Genomic DNA, 27,785 nt, shown 5'->3' on the forward strand with positions numbered 1-27,785 from the left:
AAGCTTGACAAGAGCTATGAAAGTCATCACAGTTTGGGTCTGGACACTGCTGGGAGCATGATGCTAGTGAAGCTTAATCTCCAGGGTCCTTCACATTTTAGGGCCTCTTAAAAAGTTTTGGGAGGAGGCTTGTCAATCTGCATAATGATCCTGTGTTTTTAGAAATTGCAAAAATATGATATTCTTGTATTCATTTTTTTAAAGAAGACCCAAAATTGTATGAACTTCATTCTCCACGGAATCTGTATCTTTCCTGGTTCTAAGGTGATCCATGTTGTACTTTTGTTATCTCCAAGCCTTCAATACTGTTCTATTAAATAGTGTGACATCATCTTAGCTATTATTTCAGTGTTTTAAGAGAGACTGAGTCCATATTTGGTTTGGCAAGTATGAAGGTCATGATTACCTTGAAAAGCTGACTAAGGTACTGTCTAGCAGAAAGTGAAGCAAATGTTTGAGATAACTGTTGGTAATCAGACAGTATGGCCCTGAAGGGAAGAACAGGCCAGTGCAGGAGTGAAACCAGACAAAGTATGCTGATCACCACTTCTACATCAGTTAGAAGCAAATGCACCTTGAAAGAAGATCCTCTATAGCACTATTCATGTGTGGAAGGGCTATGGCGGGTGCGTTCATTTTGAGATTAGAAGAACTAAAGGAAACAAAGGAAAAATAGTGTGAGCAAGACTGTGGAACTAGTTAAAAGAGCTTATAGGAATAGAGCCTACGGGTCCCTGCTTCCACACCCAGCTGCCATCATCCTGAAAGTAGCATCTTATGGATCAGAATGTCCCATCTAGATGCAAAAGGTCAAAACAAAAGCAACCTTAGTCCATTCCAATTACTGTTGTAGTAATATTTATCTGTTTGCATGTGTGATTAACAACATACCAAAATTCCTACCTAAGCAACAAATTTTAATTTAGACTTTGTAGTCAAATTTCTGTCACTCTGTACCACAATCTGATTCCATTTTTAAGAAAGGACAAAATCAATCTGGTGACAGAAAGTGATTGAGGAGGGAGCAAGGAAATTGATGGGAAGGAAGTCATAAATTCGTGTTCTAAATCTTATTCCAATCATACAGATTCATCAAACCAAATACCTAAGAACTATGCATTTCGTTGTATATTAATTAAGCCTCAATAAAAATATAAAACAAATAAGAATAACCAAAACACCCACAAAAATAAAAACTAAGTTAAATGTAAACCCTGCTACTCTGCAGAGGCATAGTAAAGACTCTCAATTGACTCAGGGCAATTGAGAGTCTTTCTTTCTGTGGCAAGGGAAAACGTTCCCACATTACTACGTATCACAAATCTGTCTCCCTTTTATCTTTCACTGTCACTAAGGAACAATGCCATCAGCAGACACAGGATGACTATCAGGCAAACAATAATATTATTACTAGAAAAACTGCCAAATGTTTTCAGCAAAATCCTTTCCCAATCACAGGTTACATTGCCTTTCCCTTTATCTTCTGATACTCCAGTATCTCTGTTGTAGATTAATTTTTATAAACTCTAGCATAAGCTATAATTCTAGGTATTGTGTGTTCTGGTCATTCAGTGCTCTCTGACTCAACATGACTAATTCCAAGTAAAGTGAGTTCCTTTTATGTACTCCTAAAAAGTTTTACACTAGCTACCCTACTGGTAGTTGTTTTTTTAATTTTGTTTTATTTTGGTTTTGGCAGTATTGGGGTTTGAACTCAGAGCCTCAGGCTTGCTAGGCATGTGCTGTACCACTTGAGACCCTCTGCCAGTCCTTTTTGCATTGATTATTTTGAGATAGGGTCTTTATGGCCTGTACCACCACCCTTCTATTTCTGCTTCCTCAAGTAACTGGGATGACAGATGTGTACCACTGCACCCAGCCACTGGTTCACATGGGGGTCTCATGAACATTTTACCTGGATTGGCTTTAAACTGCAATCCCTCTGATCTCTGCCTCCAAAGTAGCTAAGATTACAGGCTTGAGCCACTATTCTCAGCTGTGGTGTATTTTTAAAAATAAATGTATATATTCATTCTGATTATGAAGGAAATAGATGCTTAGTGTAAATCAAATGTGAGCAGAAATAGCTACTGTTCACATTTTGGAATACTTTGCTTTTGTTATGTTCCACAGTTGAGGTAATGCTGAATACTTGCTTTTTCTTCACCTTTTATTATATTATAGCTTGAGAATTTTCTGATATTATTAGAACCATTTTCTAACATAGGATTGGCCTGCTTACTTTTTCTCCTTTAGTTTGTAATATAATGCAGAGTATATACTTAATAAATATCATAGCAGGGTGCTATGGTTTGGACGGTGTGTGTCTCCCAAAGATTCACATGGTAAAGGCTTGGTTTCCGGAGCTGCACTATTGGGAGGTGCTGGTACCTTTAAGAGATGGAGCAAACTGGGAAGTGGTTAGGTCACTGGAGTTGTGATCTTGAAGAGGATTATGGAACTTCTCTCTGTCTCTCTCTCTCTTCCTTTGCTTCCAGTTCTGGTGACCATTTGCTTCTACATGAATTCCCTGTCATCTTCTCCAGAACAAACCAATCGTGCCACCTGCTCACGGACTCTGAACCTCCAAAACCGTGAGCTAGCTAAGTAGGACATTTTGTTATAGTGATAGATTGCTAACTAGTACTAATCCCAGCACTCGAGAGGTGAAGGTAAGAGGATTGCTAGTTAAAGGCCAGCCTGCTACATAGTAAGACCCTGTCTCAAAACAAAGAATTCCAGAAAATCTGATTGAAAAATAGACAAAAGGTTTTCTTTATAGCCTTGTGTGGTAGCTCATGCCTACAATCCAAAAGTTCCTTGGTTTTCTGGCCATGATCGCATAATATGAGCTAAATTTATTTGCTGACTAATAAAGAAATAAAATAGAATAGAAAACTATTCAAATAATTCAAAAGAATGTTAAAAAAGAGCAGAAGGGTTATAAATAGCCAATGCTATAAAGAGACACACAGACTAAAACAGGACCTATGAAAATTCTATAGCTAACATTATACATGACAGAAAAAACTAAGCACTGTCCTTTTCATATCAAGGAAGAATGTTCCCTCTCACCAATCCTGATTGACATTATACTGGAGAATGTAGCCAATGCAATAACGACAGAACAAGAAATAGAAGGTGCCCATATTGGGGGAAAAAAGCAAAGCCATCTTTAGTCACAAACAACCTGGTCTTATGTAGGGAATCCTGTGGAGAGTTGGATGTTGCTCAGCACTTGCCTAGTATGCTCAGGGCCCCAGCTTGATGTGCAGCACTGAGAGAGAGGGAAACAGAGAGAGAAGGAGGAGGCGGAGGGGTGGGAAGTTCTATTGAACATACATCAAAAGGCACTTGATCTATTAAGTCATAACAAAGTTCCTGGATACCAAAAAAAAGGATATTTCTTTTGTATATTCTAGGAATGCATAATCAAAAATTGAAATAACCACAAGTATCAAAAATAAAAAATTCTCAGGGATAAATCTGAGAAAGACACAAAGAATCTGTATATAAAACATTATAAATATTGTTAAGAGAAGTTAAAGAATAAATAATAAATACACTATCTTTGTGGGCAGGAAGAATCAATCTAGTTATAATATCAATTCTCCCCAAATATTTATATGTATCTTAATATAATCACAATGAAAATCTCATAAATCCCTTGTGTAGAAATCAACAAGCCAATTCTAAAATTCATATTAAAAATAAGAGCCTACATCATGTTGAAAAAGAAAACAAAATTTAGAGGCTCACATGGCCTTGTTTGAGGACTTATTTTAAAGCTACAATGATTAAGACAGTGTAAGTATTGGTGTAAAGAGAGAAAAGTAGGTCAACTAAACTGAATGGAGGACCCATACATATTTGGTCAATTAATTATTTTTAAAGGTGCAAAGGCAATTCAGGGTCAATATGTTCAACAAATAGTGCAGCAAGTAGATATCCTATGGAAGAAATGAAAAAGAACTTTAATCCATATCTTTCACTACTATAAAAATTAAGTCAAAGTGAAGCACAAATAGAAAGTTATAAAGCTTCTGGGAGAAAATATTCAGTCAGGAAAATATTCCTTTAATCATTTAAGCATGATTTCAGCATGATACTTAAAGGATGTATAAATAAATTATACAGATAGAATTATGACATATAAAATAAAATGAACCTCATTCAAATTTAAAACTTTTATTCTTTGAGATAATTAAGAAAACAAAAAGACAAACCACATACTGGGGGAAAAAAAGAGGGGGCTTGTATTCTAATTACATAAAGAATTCCTACAACTCAATATTAAATCAACTTGATAAAAATTTGAAAAAGATTTGGACAGTCACATCAAAAGAAGAAACCCTTAATCAATAAACACTTAAAAAATGAAGGGCAGGAAGATAAAACAGGTCCTGTCTGGGGATGGATACCAGTAGGAGGGGGAGGGTAAACTGAGAGGATGAAGCAGGGAGAATATGGTCGATGGACTTTGTACATGTGTATGAAAATGGAACATGAAACTTGTTGGAATCGTTCTAAGAAGGTGGAATGGAAGGGGTGAATTTAATTAAGATATATTTTAAACACATATGTAAATATCACAATGAAACCCCACTGTACAACTAATATATGCTAATAATAAAAAAGAAGTTACACAAATGATCACTAAAACCAAATGAAGTATGTTGCACATTAGTAGTTACCAGGGAGATGCAAATTAAAAACATAATGAAATACCATAGAAACCAGCTAGAAACACTGACAACAGAAAGTGTTGACAAGGATGCAAACCAATCCCACCTCTCATGAATTGCTAGTGGGAATGCAAAATGGTATCACTACTTAGGGAAATTGTCTGGCGTTTTCACATCATACTATTTTGCCAGCAACAGTGAAATGTGAAATACATGTCTCCAAAAAGACTTGCATGAAAGCGTTCAGAGGGCATTATTCACAATACCCCCAAACTGAAAACACTAAATACCCAACTTTGATATTCTTGTTTACCAGCAATAAAAAGAAATTGGCTAATAATACCTACAACAACATAAGTGGAACTCAAAACCATTATCTGTGTGAAGAAAAGACAAATATAAAATACTCCTGTTTCTATCATTCCATTTGTTTAAAACTCTAGAATAGGCAAAATTATAATGGCACAAAACAAAACCTTGATTGCATGAGGATGGTATTAAGAGGGTTGACTCCAAGAGACAGAGAGACTTTTCTGTGGTGATGGATGGAGTGGACTGAAGGTGTGACTCTACTCAAGTAGAGTGCCTGCTTTGCAAGTGTGAAGCCCTGAGTTCAAATCCCAGTCCCACCCACCCCCAAAAAAAGTGTGTGATGGTGGTGATGTTCTGTATATTCATTGTGTGGTGTTTTACATGGTTTTCTATAGTTACCGACACTCATCCCAAACTGCATACTTAAAATGGGTGAGTTCCGTTACTTATAAATGATACCTTAATGCATGCAAAGGTAGGTAAGGAAGGACACTTTCCAAAGAATGGATAGTGGCTGCATAGAATAGGAACAAAAAGAATGAAGAGTGGCTTTTATCTTTTACACTTCAAGATAGTTTGAAATTTATTTCAGCAGCATGTTAGTTTTATAAAAACTAATACAATGGTTATATTATAAAGAATAAAATTTTAAGTTCTCAGCCCTGAGCAAAGACCACGTCAGTTCTTGACAGATAAAAGAGAGGAGGAGGGATGGGAGAGAAGGAGGACAGGGAGAGAAGAATGACAGGAGGAGAAGGAGGAAGAGTAAAAAGAGGATGAGAAGGAGAAGAATGGAGGAGGGGGAGGAAGGGAGGAATACCCCAGGACACAGCCATCTCCTTCCTGTAATCAGAAATGCTCTAAACAAGTTTTCAAAGATTAACATTGTTTGTTATGTGATAGTTGTTATTTCTGAAATCTTCAGTTTAGCTCTCTTCAATTCTAAAATTTTAAAAAGTCAGCTCAACTCAGAAGTGCTTATTGAACATGTATTATGCACCCAACCTTGCAGTGGGTGGGATAAATGATTCAAAAGAAGGATTCTAACTCAAAATAAAAGTCTTTGGAGCTGGGTGCTGGTGGCTCACACCTGTAATCCTAGTTACTCAGGAGGCAGAGATCAGGAGGATCACAGTTTGAGGCCAGCCCTGGCAAATAGTTCCCAAGACCCTATCTCAAACATACTCAACACAAGAAAAAGGGCTGGAGTGACTCAAGTGATAGAGCACCTGCCTGGCAAGTATGAGGCCCTGAACTCAAACCCCAGTACTGTAAAAAGAAAAAAATGTATTTAGGGCTCATTTATTAAAGAGAGCACTGAATTTCAGATTTTATTTAACTCCTCAGGAAAAAAAAAAAACTAAGTCCCTTCTAAAAACCATCAGCATAAAAGAAATTGATCCTTAGCCCAATCTAGAATTTTTAAAAATCTGAACAAAAGCAAATGAACCACTTAAAATATTTAAGGAGCACTGGACTCCTGGACACTGACATGCTAGAAATGGATTACCACCGTTTGTCAAAGGCGGAGTCATTGGACCAGTCTCACAGCTCTTGTTAGGGATCTCAGTCATTCTTAGCATTGATTCTGTCAGATATAATTATCTATACTTATAAAAATCCTCAGAAATGTTGTTTCACAATCAGTCTACTTCTGAATATCAATGTAGAAAGAGGAGAAAGGTAAAGCTCCTGTAACTAATAGGGGTGTCCCCGCCCAAGCTGCTCCAACATCCCTCAGCCACAACCTATGGCCCCCGGGTTATCCCCAGGGCACTCTTGGTATCCATGGAAGCCTGAAATAAATTACAAAAAATGAATAGTCTCCATCAGAAGTGGTCATCTAAACTACTAAAATAAAAACTAATTTAGAAACCCTAGCTGGTCCCATCCTCTTTTTTTCTACACTGGTGCCAAGAACAATTGCCAGACTCCTGATGAGTGACCTGTATGACTTGGATAACCATCTGTGGATGCTAGAGATTTTGGAACTAAATGTCTAATGAAAAAGTCTTTCTCTCTCTCTCTCTCTCTCTCTCTCTCTCTCTCTCTCTCTCTCTCTCTCTCTCTCTCGGCAGTACTGGGGTTTGAACAAAGTCTTTCTCTCTCTCTCTCTCTCTCTCTCTCTCTCTCTCTCTCTCTCTCTCTCTCTCTCTCTCTCTCTCGGCAGTACTGGGGTTTGAACTCAGGGCCTTGAACTTGCTAGATAGATACTCTACTACTTGAACCATTCTCCTAGCCCATTTAGTGAAAAGTCTCTATGGAAGCCAAGAAAGTCCACTTGGGAAGGCTTTTGTTCCTGCCTATTTCTTACTCTGAAGAACAGTGGTAGTCAGTAATCCTACATCCCTTGTCAGTCTACAGAGTCATATGACATATAAGAGAACGCTGTATCATGGAATACTGCACAGTTCACATGTTACAAGGCAATGAGGACGTGCTGTTTATTGTCTTTCTTTTCTCATAGAGGGAGAAAATTGTGGACACTATCCCCTTAATTCAGGGATAATGATGTGTTAGAATTTAATTAAACTCTAACAGCAGAAAAATCAATTTCACTAAGAAGTTTTTCCTGTGTATTCAAGAGAACATATAACCTGTGTCTGGTTAACCAGAAAGCTCTTCAGATGAGTTCTCCAAAGGGTGATCTAATTCTGGTCTCTCTAGTCTCTCAGCATAGGGTAGACCCCTCACAGTTCTCTGGACCACTTCCTAAACAGGGAGTGGTAAGTAGAACTGAGGGAGCATCTACATATGTATGTAGTAAATATAAAAAGAAATGAACAAAAGTAGAAAAACAAAGAAATTATAACCAGGAAATGAAAGGAAAGGGCAAAGAATCTAGCACTATAACTTGTTCACTCTTGGGCAAGTCCTTTCTTCTTCTCTTATGTGTGATGCTTCATTCTCCCTGCATCCAGGTGGTGGCACTGGTGCTCTTTCTGCCTTACCCTGTGGGCAGCTTTCAGTTTGTCTCCCTAAAATATGAGGGACTCTAGGAGGTAAAGGAGGAGATGAGGGACACTAGGCTGCCCAGAATTGAATCCATTCAAACAAAGCTTCCTGAAAAACCATTCCTTGGCAATGCATTACTAAGGTAACAAGGAGATAACAAGAGAAGCAAAAAGAAAAGGAATTGGGGTAGTAATAGGACATAACCTATGGATGGAACATTTGAGGAATGGATAGAGAGAATGTTTCCAGTTTTTTAAGGCAGTCTTAAAGATAATTGGATTAGACAATTTATATCCTCAATTGTGCAGATTATAACTACAGATACCTAGGTCACTTTCTATCATTTTCAAAGACTTGTATAATCCCAAAATCTTTATAAATTTTCCCATTTTGTTACTCGACATGGTGCCTGATTTTATAGAGGGAAAGAAAAAACATAGCGAGTCTGCTGACTTAGACAAGATCAACTAGCAAGTCCATGATAAAGTTCTCCGGAGTAGTTTGCAGATGGTAAAGACACAGATGCCTGTCTGTGCTAGACAGTCACACATTTTTTGGGTAGGCTAAGAAATTCTCTAACTATATTACAGCATATTTATTTTGCAAATATATGTTTTATGTGTTTCCAAAACTCAAGATTCAAATATAGAAATGGGTCTAAGTTGCTTTCAGGAAATCCTGGAAGAATGATCACTGGTCTTGTTCATCAAGCAAATGTATCTGCATCATGATATACAAATATAATAAATAGCATTTTGAGTCCTCTTATTTTTAGATTTCTCAATAAAGCTATAAAGTAAGGACTACAAATGGGCCGTGTGGTGATACATATAAAAATATCAATGTTGGAGATGGTTTGGTTTCACTTTCTCCCCTAGTCAGTATTATACAATGTTATCTGGAAAGCACCAATCTTCCTGCATCCCCAGCTTCCTACTCTGCAACACAAATGAATTCAATTGGATTAATCATTTTCTCATCCATCCTGTTGAACCATCATGATTCTTCTGAAAATCTCTTTGTGAGAAAATGTTCCTCTACTGAAATCACTTCTAGCTGAAGTGCTTCCTTGAACTATTTATCCTAAGACTAAAGTCTACATGAGAAAGCACCCACATAGACTAGAAGTGCCTTCCACCTTTGACTTTCTCCGTGACTTTTTCCAACAGTATTTCAAGGCCACCGTGATATGTTGCTGCAGCTTGTAAACCTACACTTTGACCAGCCATGTCCATGGAGCAGGAATATTTAACTATAGAGCTTACTTAAATACCACTCATCTCCATAGTTATCTACAACTTGTGGATTTTTCAGACAAGAGAAAACAAGGACTAGAACAATCTAGGCATGAATGTCCATTCCAAGAATGAATGTCATGAGATTCTACCACACAATTAAAGTAAGTATTACAACAGGTACTTAAAAAAATGTTTTTTTCTGAAAAGCACTGACTCCCCACTTGGGACTACAAATGTCCAAAGTATAACTAAAAAACAGACAAAAACTTGACCCTGCCTCCATTTTGTATCTGTCTCTTTTACTCTGAGTCTCTCTCCCCTCTACAATCACCTTAGAATCCAGGAAGGACAGAACTGATGAATAAATATCCTATGGCAGGAGACATAGCTACCACCTGCCAAGCAACAATGACTCCCTTACTGTAACAAGTCCTCACCTGACCAATCCTGAGATAAGGAGCAACTGAATCACCTTTGACCATTGGGCCACCCTGTGACCAGAACTACTTAATAATTGTATATACCTCTCAACACCTGCCCTCTTCCTCTATTTAAACCTAAAGCTTATATCTCTACAACCCTCCAAAAAACAATGGGCTGATAAGCTTACTTTGCCTCTTCCATGGCCTGCCTGTGACTTCTCTGGCCATTACTACTACTCATTTCTTCATTTGGCATATGGAGGCAAGTGGCCAGACATGTGTGTGGAACCCCTGGAGCTGGGCTTGTAACTTAGAACTCCAGTTACAGTATGACCAGAGCTCATGGGAAAAAATATACTCATCTATAATTGGAAACAAAAGTAACTTCTTTTTTGGCCAGGTATTCATTTGTCTTGATTAACACCATGCTAAGTAAAATCAAACTCTGCTGTGTAGTTGTGTTCTCTTTAATGAAAGAAAATGTGCATGTAAGAGGTTTAGGCTGATCTCTAAGCAGATTTCATTGTGATGATAGGAACACACATACCTCAACATTCAAAGAACAGTTCTGTGGAGGACAACTGAATACCATCTTGTTCATAATGATCCATAAATTACTCTCCTGCTACATGGCTTTGTGCTGTTTGGAGCCATGAGGTTATTCCTTAGTGATGGTTAATGTTTGTCCTGCATGTTTCTTCTGATTTAATTAGAAAGTAGGCAAGTGAAAGATATAATTCTGTTCTGCCTTCTGGAAGTCCACATTTAGCCAAAAGGTTTGAAAATCAGACTAGTTAAATGAATACAAATGAGTTAAGTTTCGTTAATGGCTATCCGTTTTGTCATATCTTCTGTCTAACAGATGTAGTAAACAGTATTTTTTAATGATTCTTTTAAAATGCACTGATAAAGTAAGGCTGAGGAGATGTGTAAAAATGTTTTGCTGGATTCTGAATTCATTCCAGGTTTCTTGGAATGCATGCACCAACACTGGCCACATTCAACTTCCCTTTTGGCCCTTTTTCCTATTCTGTAAAACAAACCACTTTCCTTTAAGATAAAATGTTATGGAAGGAATGCTTACAGGCCTCTGATCATTTTCATTCTCAGCAACCCTAATACAGGAGCTAATGACTACACAATGAAAGCAAGATAACCATTTTAAGCTCACACTGGGCCTTTAAACCCTAAATTGTGGTGTTTTCATGAGATTTTGACAAATAAGTAATGTGCATTTAACCCCTTTCTGAAACCTTGTTCTTTTCATGTTCAGATTTGGTTAAAATGGTAAAGTAAGTGATGTTGGATGGCCCCTATTTTGTAGTTTTGTATTGCAGCATAAGAATGCTGGTCTCTAAAGGTTAGATCAAAAAGAATTAACCTAGAAGGTAACACCCAAGCACAGGAAATCAATGTGAGTCAATGCCCTGTATAGCTATCCTTATCTCAACCAGCAAAAACCCTTGTTCCTTCCTATTATTGCTTATACTCTCTCTACAACAAAATTAGAAATAAGGGCAAAATAGTTTCTGCTGGGTATTGAGGGGGGGGATGGGGGGGAGTGGGTGGTAAGGGGGGGGAGTGGGTGGTAAGGGAGGGGGTGGGGGCAGGGGGGAGAAATGAACCAAGCCTTGTATGCACATATGAATAATAAAAGAAAAATGAAAAAAAAAAGAATGCTGTTCTCTTTCATGACACCTGATTTCTCACTTAAATTCTATTCCCCCTTAATTTGCAGAGAAAAAGAAAATGTCCTCACTCCCCAGCTGAGTGCTTTTCAAAGGTTTACAAGTAGCATGTTCCTTTGCTTATAAATAAATGTCTATAGACATTTAGTAGGGAAAACAGAGGAAACATTTGCTGAAACATTGGGAGAGGGCCTGGAGCCCTGTGTGATCTGTCCTCTATACATCTCCCCATAACCCCTCAGCTGTCCATGTCAGGGCATCATGGAACCCCAGGCAAGCACAGTTCAGTTAGAAAATCACTCTGATACTTAAAAGGACTTGCTGCTCCCCCAAATATTCCTGGCAAATATTTATTATCAACTATGAATACTAAATTATGTATGGCCTGATTATGACATCTAATTATGCTGAAAATTATGTTGAAGTTTGCAGTTTAATGTCCACCTTCCCATCTTCCTTGAATCTTCCTATCTTACACAGAGCTTAGAACATGCACGTCCAATTTTCTCATTTATCTGCTCATCTCTGCTCAAATAACACACTATTTGGCCTTCATCCCTCTAGTCATACCTCCTTCATGCTGTCTCCGTCTGTTCCCTTAATCTGCTTTATGTTTTCCCCAAACACGTTTATAACCAGAATATATGCATATATGCGTGTGTGTGAGTGTGTGTGTGTGTATACATGTCCCCCATAAAGTAGCACAGGCTCATTACTTATCCACTATAATATTCCAGAATCTAGAACAGCAATGGACACAAGTTGTTGTGCATTAAGCATTTGTTGAATGGGTAATGAAGCAATGAAGCAATAAATATGGCTATGTATTATTAGCATTCAAAAGATATTCATATTAAAATGAGTGTGTGGTTTGTGTCCCTCACTTGTGCCCCTTCTTAAAAGCATGCCTAGGTCCCATGTTTCTCTCTACCTTATACTTCTATCACCCTTTGTGCCCAGCACAGCATCTTGTTCATGGCAATGTTCTAAACATTTATTTAGCTGGATGATCAAGGGGAGAGAAAAAGGGCAAATGTTGCTGTCTCCATTTGCTAGGGCTGTCAGTACCACACAACACAGAGTGGCTAGCTTAAACAACAGAAATCTGTCTTCTTGCAGCTCTAGAGGGAAGATGTCCATTGTCAAGGTGTAAGCAGGATTAGTTTCTTCTGAGGCCCTTTCCTTGGCTTATAGATGGCTGTCTTCTCCCTGTGTCTTCACGTGGTCTTCCCTCTGGGGCTGTATGTCCAAACTTTCTTTTCTTATGGAGACACCAGTCATATTTTATAGGCTCTACCCTAATGATCTTATTTTACTATTATTACTCCCTAAATGCCATACCTCTAAATACACTCTGAGGTACTAGGGGTAGCTCAAGGTATGAGTTTTTAGGAGACACAGTTAAGCCCATAACAAATGCTGTCTATTCTAGAGGTACCTAAAAGGGACCTGCAACCCACCTTTGTCACACATAGAAACATAAGGGAGACAATTTGGGGAAATTTGGAAACAGAAAATATGATTAAGGTCAATTTCCATTTTTACAGCTGTAGCTAAGGAGTTAGTACTGTGTCATATGTCTGTTGTTTTTCTTGAAGGGGTTCAGTAGCCAACAACAGCCAAAGAGCTATGAAACCACTTTACAAACTGTTTATGTTGTATCCCTACTTATATGAGAGACAGACTTTGTTTTTGAATGAACAACACAAATTCTTACTACACCTGGATTTCCAAATGATTCTAAATCTTTTTTCATCCCATGCTTATAGATTTTCAGTCTTTCTTCTGTAGATATTCAGTCTGTCTCTGAACTCTGATTTGAGTTCAACTGCACCTAACCAAATGTTGATCGTGTGCCTAATTTACCTTGAGCATAATGAATTTAAATCTTGCCACTAACAATGAGCCATCTGGCAGGATCTAAGAAAAAGACTTTGGAGCCAAAAACTGTTTAGAAGAGAGATCTCCTTAAATGACTCCTCTGTAGCTTTGAGCATTCTTCCAAATACACCACTCACAGAAAAGGGATTATAATGATGGTGTCCTGTGGAAGTGTAAACATCTGGCAAAGCCTTGTTCAAATAGATTTTGTCACATCATCCTCTTCTCTAACGTCTTCCCTGTCTTTCTGTTGCCCAGAATATAAAATTCATGTGCTTTAGCCCAGTATTCAAAGCTTCCATTCTGAACCTACCTGCTTCTCTCCACCACACAAAAACTGCTCCAGTGGTATCCTGCTGAGAACTCTCCTAGAAATTTAATCTAGGACCCATGTTTTGTTCAATAAATTCCTTGATCATCTACCTGTACTCTCAGGCTCTCCATACATAGCCCAACTAGAATCTTCCTCTTCCATGCAGCTCTCCAGGTGACAGTGAGCCCTCCCTTCTCTGGGGCACCATGGCACCTGCTGCTCAGTATTGGGTGACCAACAGCACTAGTGTTGGTTAGAAATGCAGAATCTAAGGTTGGACCCTCAGACTTCCAGTTGCAACCTGCATTTAAGCAAGATCCCTGGGGAATTGTATGCACATTAAAGTAGAAGAGGTCCCGTTATTATTCTGATCCAAGCTTCCTTTTGACTCTTCTACACTGCCTTAATGCCATCATGTACTTTGTATTGAATTGATCCATTTTAAAGTGACATTTACATTTTATATAATACATTCACACTTGTTTGGCTTCTTTCAAAGCAAATTTGTAGTCAGTTAGCTAATATAAGTTGAACAACTGTGTTCAAGAACTTAAAATCTAGCAAATTTTCTCCTTCTGGAAAACCTAAGAGGCATTCAAACTGCCCATCACAGAGAGCAGGCAGAAGGGTACTTCTACCTTCCGGGCCATTAACAAAGATGTCTAGGCTAAGTAAGGGAAGCCCACAACAAGGTCCTGAAAGCTTGGTGGTGGGGCAGGGAGCAACTAGGGACTCAGTCCCCAGCAATGCATTGACAAATAGCACATTTGGCAGGCGTGCTCTGCACTGCAGAAGGACAGCCTCTGTCTTTTCAATTCATGTTCTCTGAAGTCATAGGAATCGTGGACTTCAGAGTGAAACAGAGAATGAAGAAAACATGACATTCCTTTAATTCAGAGGCATCATGAGGGGCTTGGTCATTTGACCAGTGCCAAAGGCATTCCTGAGGGAGTTAGACGAGGTGGAACAACGATGACAGAGCCATGACTTAGGCAGTACCACCGGACATAAGTTGCCCTTGGTCTCTGTGCATGTGTGTGTGCGTGTTTGGGTACTTTCTTTTTTCACTTTGTGAAAAACGTGGAAATAATTTCAAGCTTTCAGAAAGGCTGCAAGAGCTCGATGTGGTGGGTTATGCCTGTAATTCCAGAACTCAGGCAGGAGGATCACAAATTCAAGGCTTTCCTGAGTCACATAACAAGACCCTGTCTCAAAAAACTAAAATAAAAAGGCTGATCATGGTAGCTCAAGCCTGTAATCTTAGCTATTTGGGAGGTGAAAATTAGAAGAATCACAATTTCAGGCCAGCTTGGGCAAAAACTTCACAAGACCCCACCTCAAACAATAAAAGGTGTATTGGCTTGAGTCTGTCATGTCATCCCAGCTATGCCAGAGCATAAACAGGAAGATCAGGCTCCAGGCCAGCCCAGGGAATAAAGTGAAACCCTTTCTCAAAAATAGCCAAAGCAAATAAAAGGGGGGGTGACTGAAGATATGATTCAAGTGGTAGAGTGCTTGCCTGGCAAGCACAGGGACCTGGGTTCAAACTCTGGTACTTGCAGAAAGAGAGAGAGAGAGAGAGAGAGAGAGAGAGAGAGAGAATGCCATCTATTGTTAGCATATTGTCCCCATCTGCTTTACAAATTGCACGTCCTTTCTTTTTTCTGTTCTCCCTCTCTCCTGTTGTCTTCTCTGTCACATCTATATGGCCATTTATATGCATCTAATTATTTTTATTTTGTTTGAAAGTAAATTGTACACATCACATTCTTTAACCTCTGAAGCTTCCTCATTTCCACAGCTTTCTCATGGCCACTGAATCTGTCTTGGCACTGTTTCACCATTAAGATGAGCACTTCCCATGTGATTAATATCTTCAGAGTTGTTCTCCTGCTCTGACCCGTAGGCATTTTTCAATATGATTTACTGTTGTGAGTAAAAACTTCAATATCACACCAAGTTTTTCCCACAAGCTTTTGGCTTTGCTGTGTTCCCATTATCCCCTATACAAGACTACCTTAAATAACTGGGTTATTTGTTGTAATACAGAGCCTAAGGGTAGTCTCTAAGAGTCCTTACTTCATGGGATCAGTTGAAGCATTTGTTCTGAAATCCATCCCATTTATCCTTAGAGAAAAATCAGATAATATATTTGAGGGAAAAAAATGAAGCAATTTTTATTATGGGCTATGTCAGGCTTTTGGCTGCAGTTTTGAATAATTGTCTCTTAACAATTGCAAGAGATGAATAACAGGACCAAGAATGGAAAAATGAAAGCAATTAGATGATTTCATAAATTAAAATGCTAAAGCCTTTCAAATCATGAAAACAGCATTTCTCACTTTATATGTTGTTTTTAAAAATAGAATTGAGTTGAGCCATGCGATGACCTTCCAAAAGAGAAAATGTCTAACGCTCAGAAGAGTCTAATTGTGTATGTGCTTAGTAGGGATCTCTTAGAATTTGGACAGAATGGAACTTCATGAAGTCTTTTCAGTTCTACTGAGTCTATCCCATTTTATAAGATTTGATGTCATCAGGACCATAAATGATTTTTATTTTGATCATGTTGTTTATCCTTGTAACTCACAAAACACTTTCAAACAAAATATCCTCTAAATTTATTAAATTGGTCCAGAGTGGTTTTCATTATTTCAAAGTGTTAGCACTAATTTCTAATCATAGTCTTATGAATGGATGGAGACCTCAAACCAGGAAGTAATGTATTGAGTCACCCAGTCAACTTGTAGCATCTAAATTTACTCAAAAATTAGTAGACTTAGAATAAATAGAGATTCTTTCCATCACCATGCCCCATTAGGCCACTTACAAGATGATTTTCTCTAAATTAAATTGGCCTTTAAAAAGGCTATGATTAAGTTATTAACAGATGTTTCACCAAGGCTTAAACCTTGAACAAATCAAAACCAGCAGACTGGCTACAAAAAATAATAAAGGAAATTATTCAGTCTGAAGAAAATTATTTCCCTTCTTCTCTGTTTTACCCCCCTCTCCCACCGTCCTTCACAGGAATAAACTATTTGCATGCAGGCCTTAGTGTTTGGCTGTTTCAAAGGAACCCAGGCTATACCACTATCCCCAAAAGCATGACAACATTTTTACCATAGATCAAATAATGTCCTATTCCTGGCAGCAAAGACAATCAGTCCCTGGTCTCATAATAGGTCATTTATGGAAACTACACCATTGTTTCCTAAGAAGCAATGCAATGCTAGCTCTCTTGATTTTAAGGGCCAGGTGCCTATTTTTCTGTAGAAAATATTTTAAATAACACTGGCCAAAATACGAAATGAAGCATAAAATTTTATTTAATAACATGTTAGAAACCAAAACATAAAAAATAATTCTTTTCTATAGGACTGCTTCCTTAATTTTATTCAATGTATTCAAAGAAGACATCTTATGTGAGGAAATTCTGAGAGACATCCATAAGGAAATGCCAAACTATTTTAAAGGCAGCTGGAAAGCTGATTCTCGAATGTTAGGTTTCCTACTTTGGGGACTTTTCTTCTTTCTTTCTTTCTTTCTTTCTTTACGTTTTCGTGTGACAACATAGACATGAGAATCAGTTGTTAAACTTTCTGCTACATCTACTGTTGTCAAAAATGTTCTCAAAATCATGTGTTTGCCTGTCATCACTTGGGCAGGTTGTATCTGCCAATGCACCACTGGAATAAGTTGAGGGTAAGACGTGAAGTCTCAGTGTACTGCTATAAGCAAACACTTGTAGGACAAGTTGTAGAACATTTGTAGCTGCAATCTATACAGTCTTAAAGCACACGTAGATGAGATGGTTAATCTTGATTGCCAATTTGGACTAAGACATGCCGAAGAGACATACTTCTAGGTATGTCTGTGAAAGCACAGGTTTCTAGAGAAGTTGCTAGAGAAGAGTAACTAAGGGGGGAAGATCCACCCATAATGTGAGCAGCACTATCCCATAGGTTGGGGGACCAAGAGAGAATAAAAGGGGAAAAAAGAAAAGGCCAGGAGCACAGGCATTGAGTTTCTCATTTTCCTGACCCCCCTGATAGAAACTGCTCTGTCTTGCCCTTCCTACCATGGTAGGCTGAAACCTCAGAGACTATAAGCCAATATAAATAATTCCCCCCTTTAAGTTGTTCTCTTGGGTAATTTGGTCACAGTCACAGAAAGCTAACTAACACAGCAGACATTTCACAAGGTGTGGAAGTTATCCACATCCATAGGAAAGTGTTGATGATACAATTATTAAAGGAACAATCAAAAAACAAGTCCTTCAAATGGTGAATTTTGCAACCTGTATAGACCTACTTCAGCAGGAATAAAGGGAAATTAAGTCCCTTTATCTAGTGAGGATGCCAGAGTTCATTTCTGTCTCATCTCTTTCCTAGTTCTGCCACCTTGGACAATTTACTTCACCCCTTTAAGCCTTACAGATTTTTTTTTTAATCTGGGAAGTGAGAATAATAATAAAAATTCAACACAGTGCCTGGCACAGAGCAAATTCTTAGAAAATGTTGGTTGCTGCTACCATCACTATCATCCTCACCATTTCTCTCAACAGATCATTTGAATTGATTTATCTTCTCTGGACCATCTAATTCCTTTCTTTCTTCTTCTACTGTAAGGTTTGACTCCCAACATCTGGAGCAATGCCTCCCAACCCCTTTACCCCCATTTGCATGAGCACAAAACTTCCTGTGGTACTCTCTACTTTCTAATGTGTATAACTGAAAATCTTAGCTAACAGAGTATTTTGTTTGAATTTTCACTGGGCTTTACTTTCTGCAGCTGGTATTATGAAATTTATTTCTATTCCTATTCCTCCAGGCCTCCATAAATCCCATTACATATTCCCACCCCCTCTCCCAAATACTGTCCCTGTCCTCAAGGAGTTTGCTGGGCATGAAACCAGTAATTTCAACATAATTTCTGAAATACTTTGAAGTGCATGCAGTAGAAGAATAAGGGAGGGCATAATTGACACAAATTAGGTTGGAAAGAAGATACTCTTCCAGGCAATTCTTTTGCCTTTTAATTCTCCCCACCTCATTATCACAGTATCTTTTACTGGTCAGTTTTGCACTTACTTGAAAATCATCTTGCATTCATTATAACCACACTCTGCCCAGATCCTCTACCATTATCGTCTTCCCCATTAAAATCATCATTAGTTAAAAACTCAGAATTCAATGATCTTAAAAATCACTATCTTAAGGATAGGTCAAATTAGTTCACATTAAAAAATGACTTCTAATTCAAGGCACTGGCATTCCTTCTATTTTCAACTCTTCATGTTGGCATTCCCTACGCTTTAGTTTGGTAATAAAAGTATAAAGAAAAAGTATCAAGAACTTCCAGTGTCTTCCTAGAGGATCTACATTAAAACCTTGAACTAGTTATCCCTAAAGGCTACATTCCCAATGGTGGAATTTCAGTGTGACTGGCCCATGTATATGAGTGTTTGGAGTCAAGGAATGAGAAGAGGTTTTCTGGATGTGAACAATTGCCTCTTACATAGCTTTTTGGAAAGTATGGATTTTTTGCATATTAAGTAGTCTTAAAGTAGAACCTATCTATGAAGAGAAAATTTCAAACCTGATAATGTATTGCTGAGGCATATAATGACTCTTGCAAATACATAAGTATGCTTTTTACAGTAGGTAGCTTATGTAAAGGAGAGACCTAATTTAAAGTGAAAAGTAGGAGTATGGAATGATTATGAGGTTTCAAGGTAGATTATTATACTGTTGGCATCTTTGAGAAATAAAGCTTAAACCAAGATGATTTGAGAAGATGAATCGGAGGCTAAAGAGCACAAGTGCTTCTGCTGTCTGAAGCTAAATTGCTTTTGGGCATTCCTCCATCTGTAAAGAGGCAGGAGACAAGATTAATGTTTGTTTGACATTCTAGCCATTAGGTAGAAAGTTTAGTCTTCAGTGAGGAAAGGGAATCACTTGTAATTTCAAAAATGGGGGACAAAAAGCCTTCAGCTAAGGAAGGAAAAGTTTAGACTAGATATTAGGAAAAAGAATGTTCTAATGAACAAGAGCCACAACTTATTAGAGTAGGTGCCCAGAAGGTCAAAGGAGCTTCTGTGCAAAAAAAAAGGATGGTCTCATTAAGATGTTATAGGAGTATAGGAGTGACTTGAAAAATGCAAGTAGAGGTAAGGCCTTTTTCTGCTTCTCTGACCTAGTAGGTCAGAAGGCAAGTCATGTTCAAGGCCATAAGGAAGAAGAGTAATTCCTGGAAGAATGACACTCTATTGATGAAAATTATAGAGATTAAAGAATCTTCTCCTTCATACAGATGTCTAAACATTCTTTCAGAAATACACTTAAGAGTAGACTATTAGGTCGGAGTGAAAGAGTCAAAAGTGAGCACAGAAACCCAGAACTTTGGAGGGCTTCAAACAGATGAACAGACATGTTTTTAATTCCTTGGAGCCATGTAGTAGAAAAGTATTTCGTGAACTGGCAGATCACTTCCCAGGAAGGCCAAAGGCAAAGGGCCTTTGTGTACATACACAATAGGTCAGCTTTTCAAGTGAAAGGGAAATCTTCAAGAAAGACATATGAAGTTCCAGTTTATAATTCTAACATAACACAGTGTGTTCCTGTCACCAGATCCATAATCACAGATTCCACTAAAGCCAGCAGAAATTATTCCAAATTACTTCTGGAATTACTTTTGAAACACCCATCTCCCCCCAAAAATACACCTAGGATTCCCTCCTTAGACTAAAGAGAATCTATGTCTTCAAGCTTTAAAATTTGAGCCTCAGAGCATCCTATGCTTAGCCAAAAGATGAGGTTGAGGTTTTTTGTTTTGGGGGGTTTTTTTGTGTATTTGTTTTTGTTTTTTGTGATACTGGGGTTTGAACTCAGGGCCCGACACTTGCTGGACAGGAGCTCTACCACTTGAGTCACTCCACCAGCCCAAATGATGAGTTCTAAAAAAAAAAAATTCATTCAATCAACCACTTGTGTTGACGCAGTCCCTAAATTTTAATTTAACATGTTTTGTTTGTTTGTTTGCTGAATTTGAAATCAGAATTTTTAGGCCCCAGGCTCAAACTCCTGAGGTTCTACATTTCAGGTCCAACCACTTGGCCATGTACACCAAATAAGAGACCATAATGGTGAAGGGCAGAGAAGCAGTGGAAAGAGGCAAAGAAAGCACTCCAACCCTTCTTGAGCTGTCACTGTGGTACAGACATGAGCTTTGGGTTTAAACATGCAATTTGGGCAGGGAACTGAATGTATGCATAATTAAACAGTCCAAGTCACAGGTATGGTCTGGTTAATTATTATTTCAGTCCTTGTTCTTTGAGGGTTCCAAAGAAATTATTGGTGTCATCACAGAAGAACAATCTGGTTACTCCTACTCTGGGGTGCAGCCTCATCATTATAGGTAACTGTCCTCATTTGGAGGATGGTCTGTCCTACAAGGCTCTGCTGTTCCTCAAGAGGTAGTTTTCATCCCTTGTAATAAAGATGTCAATCAGTTCTGTCCTTCCTGGAACCCAAAGTGATTGCAAATTGACTGAAGAGAGAATGACTTAGAAACAAAGACAAATTCAAAATGGAGACAGAGATGCCAAGCTTTTTCACAGCTTTTAGCTAATTCTAGGCCCAAGTAAGGAGTTAGTGCTTTTCAACAAAAGCAGCTTTAGGACCTGTTATGAATTAACCTATTATTTTTGCATGTGAAGAGACAGTTTTGCAAATGTTTTGTAAGGTCACAAAAATGATGGGATCCATGACAGGCCATCTGTCTGAGACACTTGTCATTTCATCCAGTGTTGACTTGGCTCATCTGACTGGCTAAGCCCATGACATCTGCATCCCTTACCTTTATACATTTCTTTCCTATTCGCAAAAAGGGTAAACATCCCTGAGGGCAGAAAATGTTTGAAAATTTGAAGAAATCTAAATATTCCAGTAAGTATTGCTTTATTTTAAAAAATCATTCTAAGATTTGGTGGCTAAAAACTATAATCATTTATTATTTCTCACAGTTTCTGTAGGTGAGGAATTCTTTTCGGTGGAGCTACCCAGGCACAGGGTCTTTCAGCTGATTGATTATAGTTATCTAAGGCTTATTTGGGGCTGGGAGATCTGCTTCTAGGGTAACTTTCTCATTTTACTGGCTTTTGATTAGTGTCTTGGATCCTGTTCTTATGTACAGACACACAGGGCTGCTTGAGCATCCTCATGGTATGGCATCAGGCTTTCTCCAGAGCACATGATCAAAAACATCAAAGATAAAGTTCTGATACCTTTTGTGGCCTAGCTTTAAGAGTCAAACACCCTCACTTGTACTGTATTCCATCAGTCACACCAGACCAGCCCTGATTCTGTGTGAGGAGACTACAGCACATGAATAACAGGGGGGTAAGATTATTAGGGCCCATCTCAGTAACTGGTTGCCATAGTCAAGTTTAAGCAATAACCTAGTAATACATTTGTGGCTGTAAATTATTCAGTGACTCTAAAGTTACCTTAGCACCTAGGACCCTAGTCTTTATGGTTTCTGGTTATGTCACACCAAGCTTAGTAGCTCTTTGTTCCCCTTGGTCTTGAAATACTGTCTCTTTTTCCTTGTTTCAGGTTTGACTGTTAATGTTGAAAATGCCTATTTTTACAGACACTATAGCATTATTTGGAGATTCTAGCCTCCATATGACTCTGTTCAAGCCTTTTGAATTTGTTCATTGAACAAACATTTGTCAAATGCCTACTGGGATACAATGGTGAACAAGACAAGCAAAGTCTCCAGTCTCATGGAGCATTTTCTGGTGGAAGATAACAGGTGATAAAAAGAGATGAATAAATGCAGAAATATCAGATAACTTTAAGTACTAGAATTAAAGTTAAATAAAATAGCTGGATAGATAGGAAACAGCTAAAAATGGTAGTTCTTTAGGTTGTGTGATTGAGAAAGTTTTTTCTAAGGAAGTAGTGGAAGAGTCTTGTCTAACCAGAATGCAATTATTTGAGGAGACAGAAGGCAAAAGGAACAGTCAATGCAAGATCCCTGTGGGAAAACCAAGGTTGTCTTTTTCTGTTAGAAACAGAAAAAGACCTGAAAGCTGAGCAGAGTTGGCAAGGCTGAGAGAAGAATAAGAGGAAGTCATATAAATGGGGAGGAGTCAGATCTTGTATGTATCTATAGACTAGGGTAATAGTTTGATCTTATCCCCCAATAGACTATAAGACATTCCAGTGTCCTTTGTCTTATAATAAATGATCATTTTCTTCATTTCTTTCTTATTCTCTTCCTTCCCATAATGGAGTTTCTCAATATTGGGTTCTTCTTTCCTTCCAGACATGTAGGAGAATTACATATTTCTTTTTCCTGGCAGGTAGGTAAGTCCATATAACTAGTACTGGCCAAGAGATTATGAGTAGAAGTGACATTTATCACTGCTGGGTGGAAACCTTTAATTGCCAGCACAAGATGTACAACTCTCTTCTTCTGCTATAGCAACCAAGATCACAGTCATAAATGACATGATGACACATTTATCAGACTGCATTCTTGAGTAAAATGGAAGCAAGAAACAAAACATGGATGGCAGCTAGAGGGAGGAAGCAGAAAGCGAGCCTCCTATAGTGAAATCTTGGAGAGACGCTGGAGACACACTATGCAGGCATAATCACTGAGAAGAGGCATAATTTGACTCCTCCACACCTCCAACCGGTGCAGAGAATCTCCATTCATGTTAAACAGAGAAACGAGGAGGGCCCCCGGGCATCCAGTTGCCGGCGCCCAGACAGCTTGGGAAGATGCAGACCAGCTTACTGTTGATTAGTACACTAACGCTCCCTGTTTATACCTTTGAAACTTTCTTGTCTGAAACCTTGTTCTGCTTTCTCCCTTTTGTCTGTGTATTTGTTTTCCCCTTTTCTTTAACTTCTTGCTTTCCATCTCAGCTCACCCTCCCACTCTAAATATTACCATTGTTATTATTACAAGCTAGAAAATACTTAATTGCACAAAGCACAGGGACAGTAACAACACCAAAGATAATGACAGGAAGACAGAAAAAACAGGGAAACTAGTGTCCCCACAGCAAAAAATTAGTACAGGAACTAGAGGGGAATGAAGAGAACAGAAACTCAGATCCAGACTCCAACAAAATGAAGATAAACTATGCCAAAGGACCCAATGAAGCCCACAAGAATAATTTAAAAGAAGACATACTACAAGTACTCAATGAGAATTTTATAGAGATGATACTGGATAGGGTCAACCAAAATGTACAGGAGACACTCAAGAAATTCCAAGACAACAAAAATAGAGAATTTGAAAAAGCAAAGAAGAAATAAAGGAAACCATAGAAGCACTGTATAAACACCAAAGTGAAAGAGAGAACATGATGAATAAACAGATAAATGAACACAGGACAAAAATAAACAACATTAAAGAGGAAACCACCCAGGATATGGAAAACCTCAGAAAAAAGAATGAAAAAGAACTGCAAAACAAAACAGAAGGCCAATCCAGCAGAATAGAACAAACAGAAGACAGAATCTCAGAACTTGAAGATGAAATGGTAATTAAAGGAAACACCGAAGAACTATTAATTAAACAACTCAAGACCTGTGAAAAGAAAATGCAAGAATTCACTGACTCCATAAAAGACCAAACTTGAGAATCATGGACATCGAAGAAGGAGAAGAGGTGCAAGCGAAGGGAATGCGTAATCTATTCAACAAAATAATAATGGAAAATTTCCCAAATCTAGAGAAAGATATTCCCATACAGATGCAAGAGGCCTCCAGGACACCTAACAGACCAGATCAAAATAGAACTACTCCATGACATATCATCATGAAAACAACAAGTTCAGAAACTAAGGAAAGAATATTGAAGGCTGTAAGAGAGAAAAAACAAGTAACATACAAAGGTAAACCCATCAAAATCACAGCAGACTTCTCAACAGAAACATTAAAAGCAAGAAGAGCGTGGGGTGAGATCTTCCGGGCACTGAATGAAAATAACTTCAACCCCAGGATATTCTACCCAGCAAAACTATCATTCAAAATAGATGGAGCAATAAAAGTCTTCCATGATAAGCAGAAACTAAAACAATATGTGACCACAAAGCCACCACTACAAAAGATTCTGCAAGAGATTCTGCACACAGAAAGTGAAACCCAACTTAACCATGAAAAGACAGGCAGCACCAAACCACAGGCAAAGAAAAAGCAAGACAGTAGAGAGTAACCTCAACTTAGGTACACACAATCAAACCTTCAAACAACTAAGACAACTAAATGACAGGAATCACCACATACCTATCAGTACTAGGTACTGTTAACGGACTTAACTCCCCCATCGAAAGGCACCACTTGACGAAATGCATAAAAAAGGGAAGATCCAACAATTTGTTGTTTCAGGAGACCCATCTCACTGACAGAAGTAAGCATAGGCTTAGGATGAAAGGCTGGAAGAAGATTTACCAAGCCAATGGCCCCCGAAAACAGGCAGGAGTAGCAATACTTATCTCTGACAAAGTAGACTTCACACCTACATTGATCAAATGAGATAAAGAAGGACATTCCATACTAATAAAAGGGGAAATAGACCAAAAGGAAATAATAATCATCAATCTGTATGCACCCAATGTCAATGCACCCAATTTCATCAAACATACCCTAAAAGACCTAAAAGCATATATAAACGCCAACACAGTAGTTGTGGGAGACTTTAACACCCCATTATCATCAATAGATAGGTCATCCAAACAAAAACTCAATAAGAAATCCAAGATCTAAAATATGCAATAGATCAAATGGACCTAGTTAATGTCTACAGAACATTTCATCCAACTTCTACACAATACACATCCTTCTCAGCAGCCCATGGAACCTTCTCCAAAATAGATCATATGCTAGGGCACAAAGCAAGTCTCAGCAAATATAAGAAAATAGAAATTATACCGTGCATACTATCTGACCACAATGCAGTAAAAGTAGAACTCAACAACAAAAGTAAAGACAAAAAACATGCAAACAGCTGGAAAATAAATAACTCATTACTTAATGAAGAATGGATCATTGATGAAATAAAAGAGGAAATTAAAAAGTTCCTGGAAGTCAATGAAAATGAAAACACAACCTACTGGAACCTATGGGACACAGCTAAGGCAGTCCTGAGAGGAAAGTTTATAGCCATGAGTGCATATATTAAAAAGATTGAAAGATCTCAAATCAATGACCTAATGATACATCTCAAACTCCTAGAAAAACAAGAACAAGCAAATCCCAAAACAAATAGAAGGAGAGAAATAATAAAGATAATAGCTGAAAATAACACAATAGAAACCAAAAAAACCATACAAAGAATTAATGAAACAAAAAGTTGGTTCTTTGAAAAAATAAACAAGATCGATTGACCCCTGGCAAACCTGACTAAAATGAGGAGAGAAAAAACCCAAATTAGTAGAATCAGGAATGCAAAAGGGGAGATAACAACAAACACCATGGAAGTCCAGGAAATCATCAGAGACTACTTTGAGAACCTATATTCAAATAAATTTGAAAATCTTAAAGAAATGGACAGATTTCTAGATACATATGATCATCTAAAACTTAACCAGGAGGAAATTAATCACCTGAATAGACCTATAACACAAAATGAAATTGAAGCAGCAATCAAGAGTCTCCCCAAAAAGAAAAGTCCAGGACCTGATGGATTCTCTGCTGAATTCTATCAGACCTTTAAAGAAGAACTGATACCAACCCTCCTTAAACTGTTCCAAGAAATAGAAAGGGAAGGAAAACTGCCAAACACATTTTAGGAAACCAGTATTACACTTATCCCAAAACCAGGCAAAGACACCTCCAAAAAGGAGAACTATAGGCCAATCTCCTTAATGAACATTGACGCAAAAATCCTCAACAAAATAATGGCAAACCGAATTCAGCAACACATCAAAAAGATTATTCACCACGACCAAGTAGGCTTCATCCCAGGGATGCAGGGGTGGTTCAACATGTGAAAATCAATAAACGTAATAAACCACATTAACAGAAGCAAAGACAAAAACCACTTGATCATCTCAATAGATGCAGAAAAAGCCTTTGATAAGATCCAACATCATTTCATGATAAAAGCTCTAAGAAAACTAGGAATAGAAGGAAAGTACCTCAACATTATAAAAGCTATCGATGATAAACCTACAGCCAGCATTATACTTAATGGAGAAAAACTGAAACCATTCCCTCTAAAATCAGGAACCAGACAAGGATGCCCACTATCTCCACTCCTATTCGACATAGTACTGGAATTCCTAGCCAGAGCAATGAGGCAAGAAGGAATAAAAGGAATACAAATAGGTAAAGAAACTGTCAAAATATCCCTATTTGCAGACGACACGATCCTATACCTTAAAGACCCAAAAAACTCTACCCAGAAGCTTCTAGACATCATCAATAGCTATAGCAAGGTAGCAGGATATAAAATCAACATAGAAAAAACATTAGCATTTCTATACACTAACAATGTGCAAACTGAAAAAGAATGTATGAAAACAATTCCATTTACAATAGCCTCAAAAAAAATCAAATACCCAGGTGTAAACCTAACAAAAGATGTGAAAGACCTCTACAAGGAAAACTATACACTTCTGAAGAAAGAGATTGAGGAAGACTATAGAAAGTGGAGAGATCTCCCATGCTCATGGATTGGTAGAATCAACATAGTAAAAATGTCGATACTCCCCAAAGTAATCTACATGTTTAATGCAATTCACATCAAAATTCCAATGACATTCATTAAAGAGATTGAAAAATCTACCGTGAAATTTATATGGAAACACAAGAGGCCACGAATAGCCAAGGCAATACTCAGTCAAAAGAACAATGCAGGAGGTATCACAATACCTGACTTCAAACTATATTACAAAGCAATAACAAAAACAGCATGGTACTGGCACAAAAACAGACATGAAGACCAGTGGAACAGAATAGAGAACCCAGATATGAAGCCACACAACTATAACCAACTTGTCTTTGACAAAGGAGCTAAAAATATACGACAGAGAAATAGCAGCCTCTTTAACAAAAACTGCTGGGAAAACTGGTTAGCAGTCTGCAAAAAACTGAAACTAGATCCATGTATATCACCCTATACCAAGATTAACTCAAAATGGATCAAGGATCTTAATATCCGACCACAAACTCTAAATTTGATACAGGAAAGAGTAGGAAATACTCTAGAGTTAGTAGGTATAGGTAAGAACTTTCTCAATGAAACCCCAGCAGCACAGCAAC

The sequence above is a fragment of the Castor canadensis genome, chromosome 6 (assembly GCF_047511655.1).
Source record: "Castor canadensis chromosome 6, mCasCan1.hap1v2, whole genome shotgun sequence".
Classification (NCBI taxonomy): domain Eukaryota; kingdom Metazoa; phylum Chordata; class Mammalia; order Rodentia; family Castoridae; genus Castor; species Castor canadensis.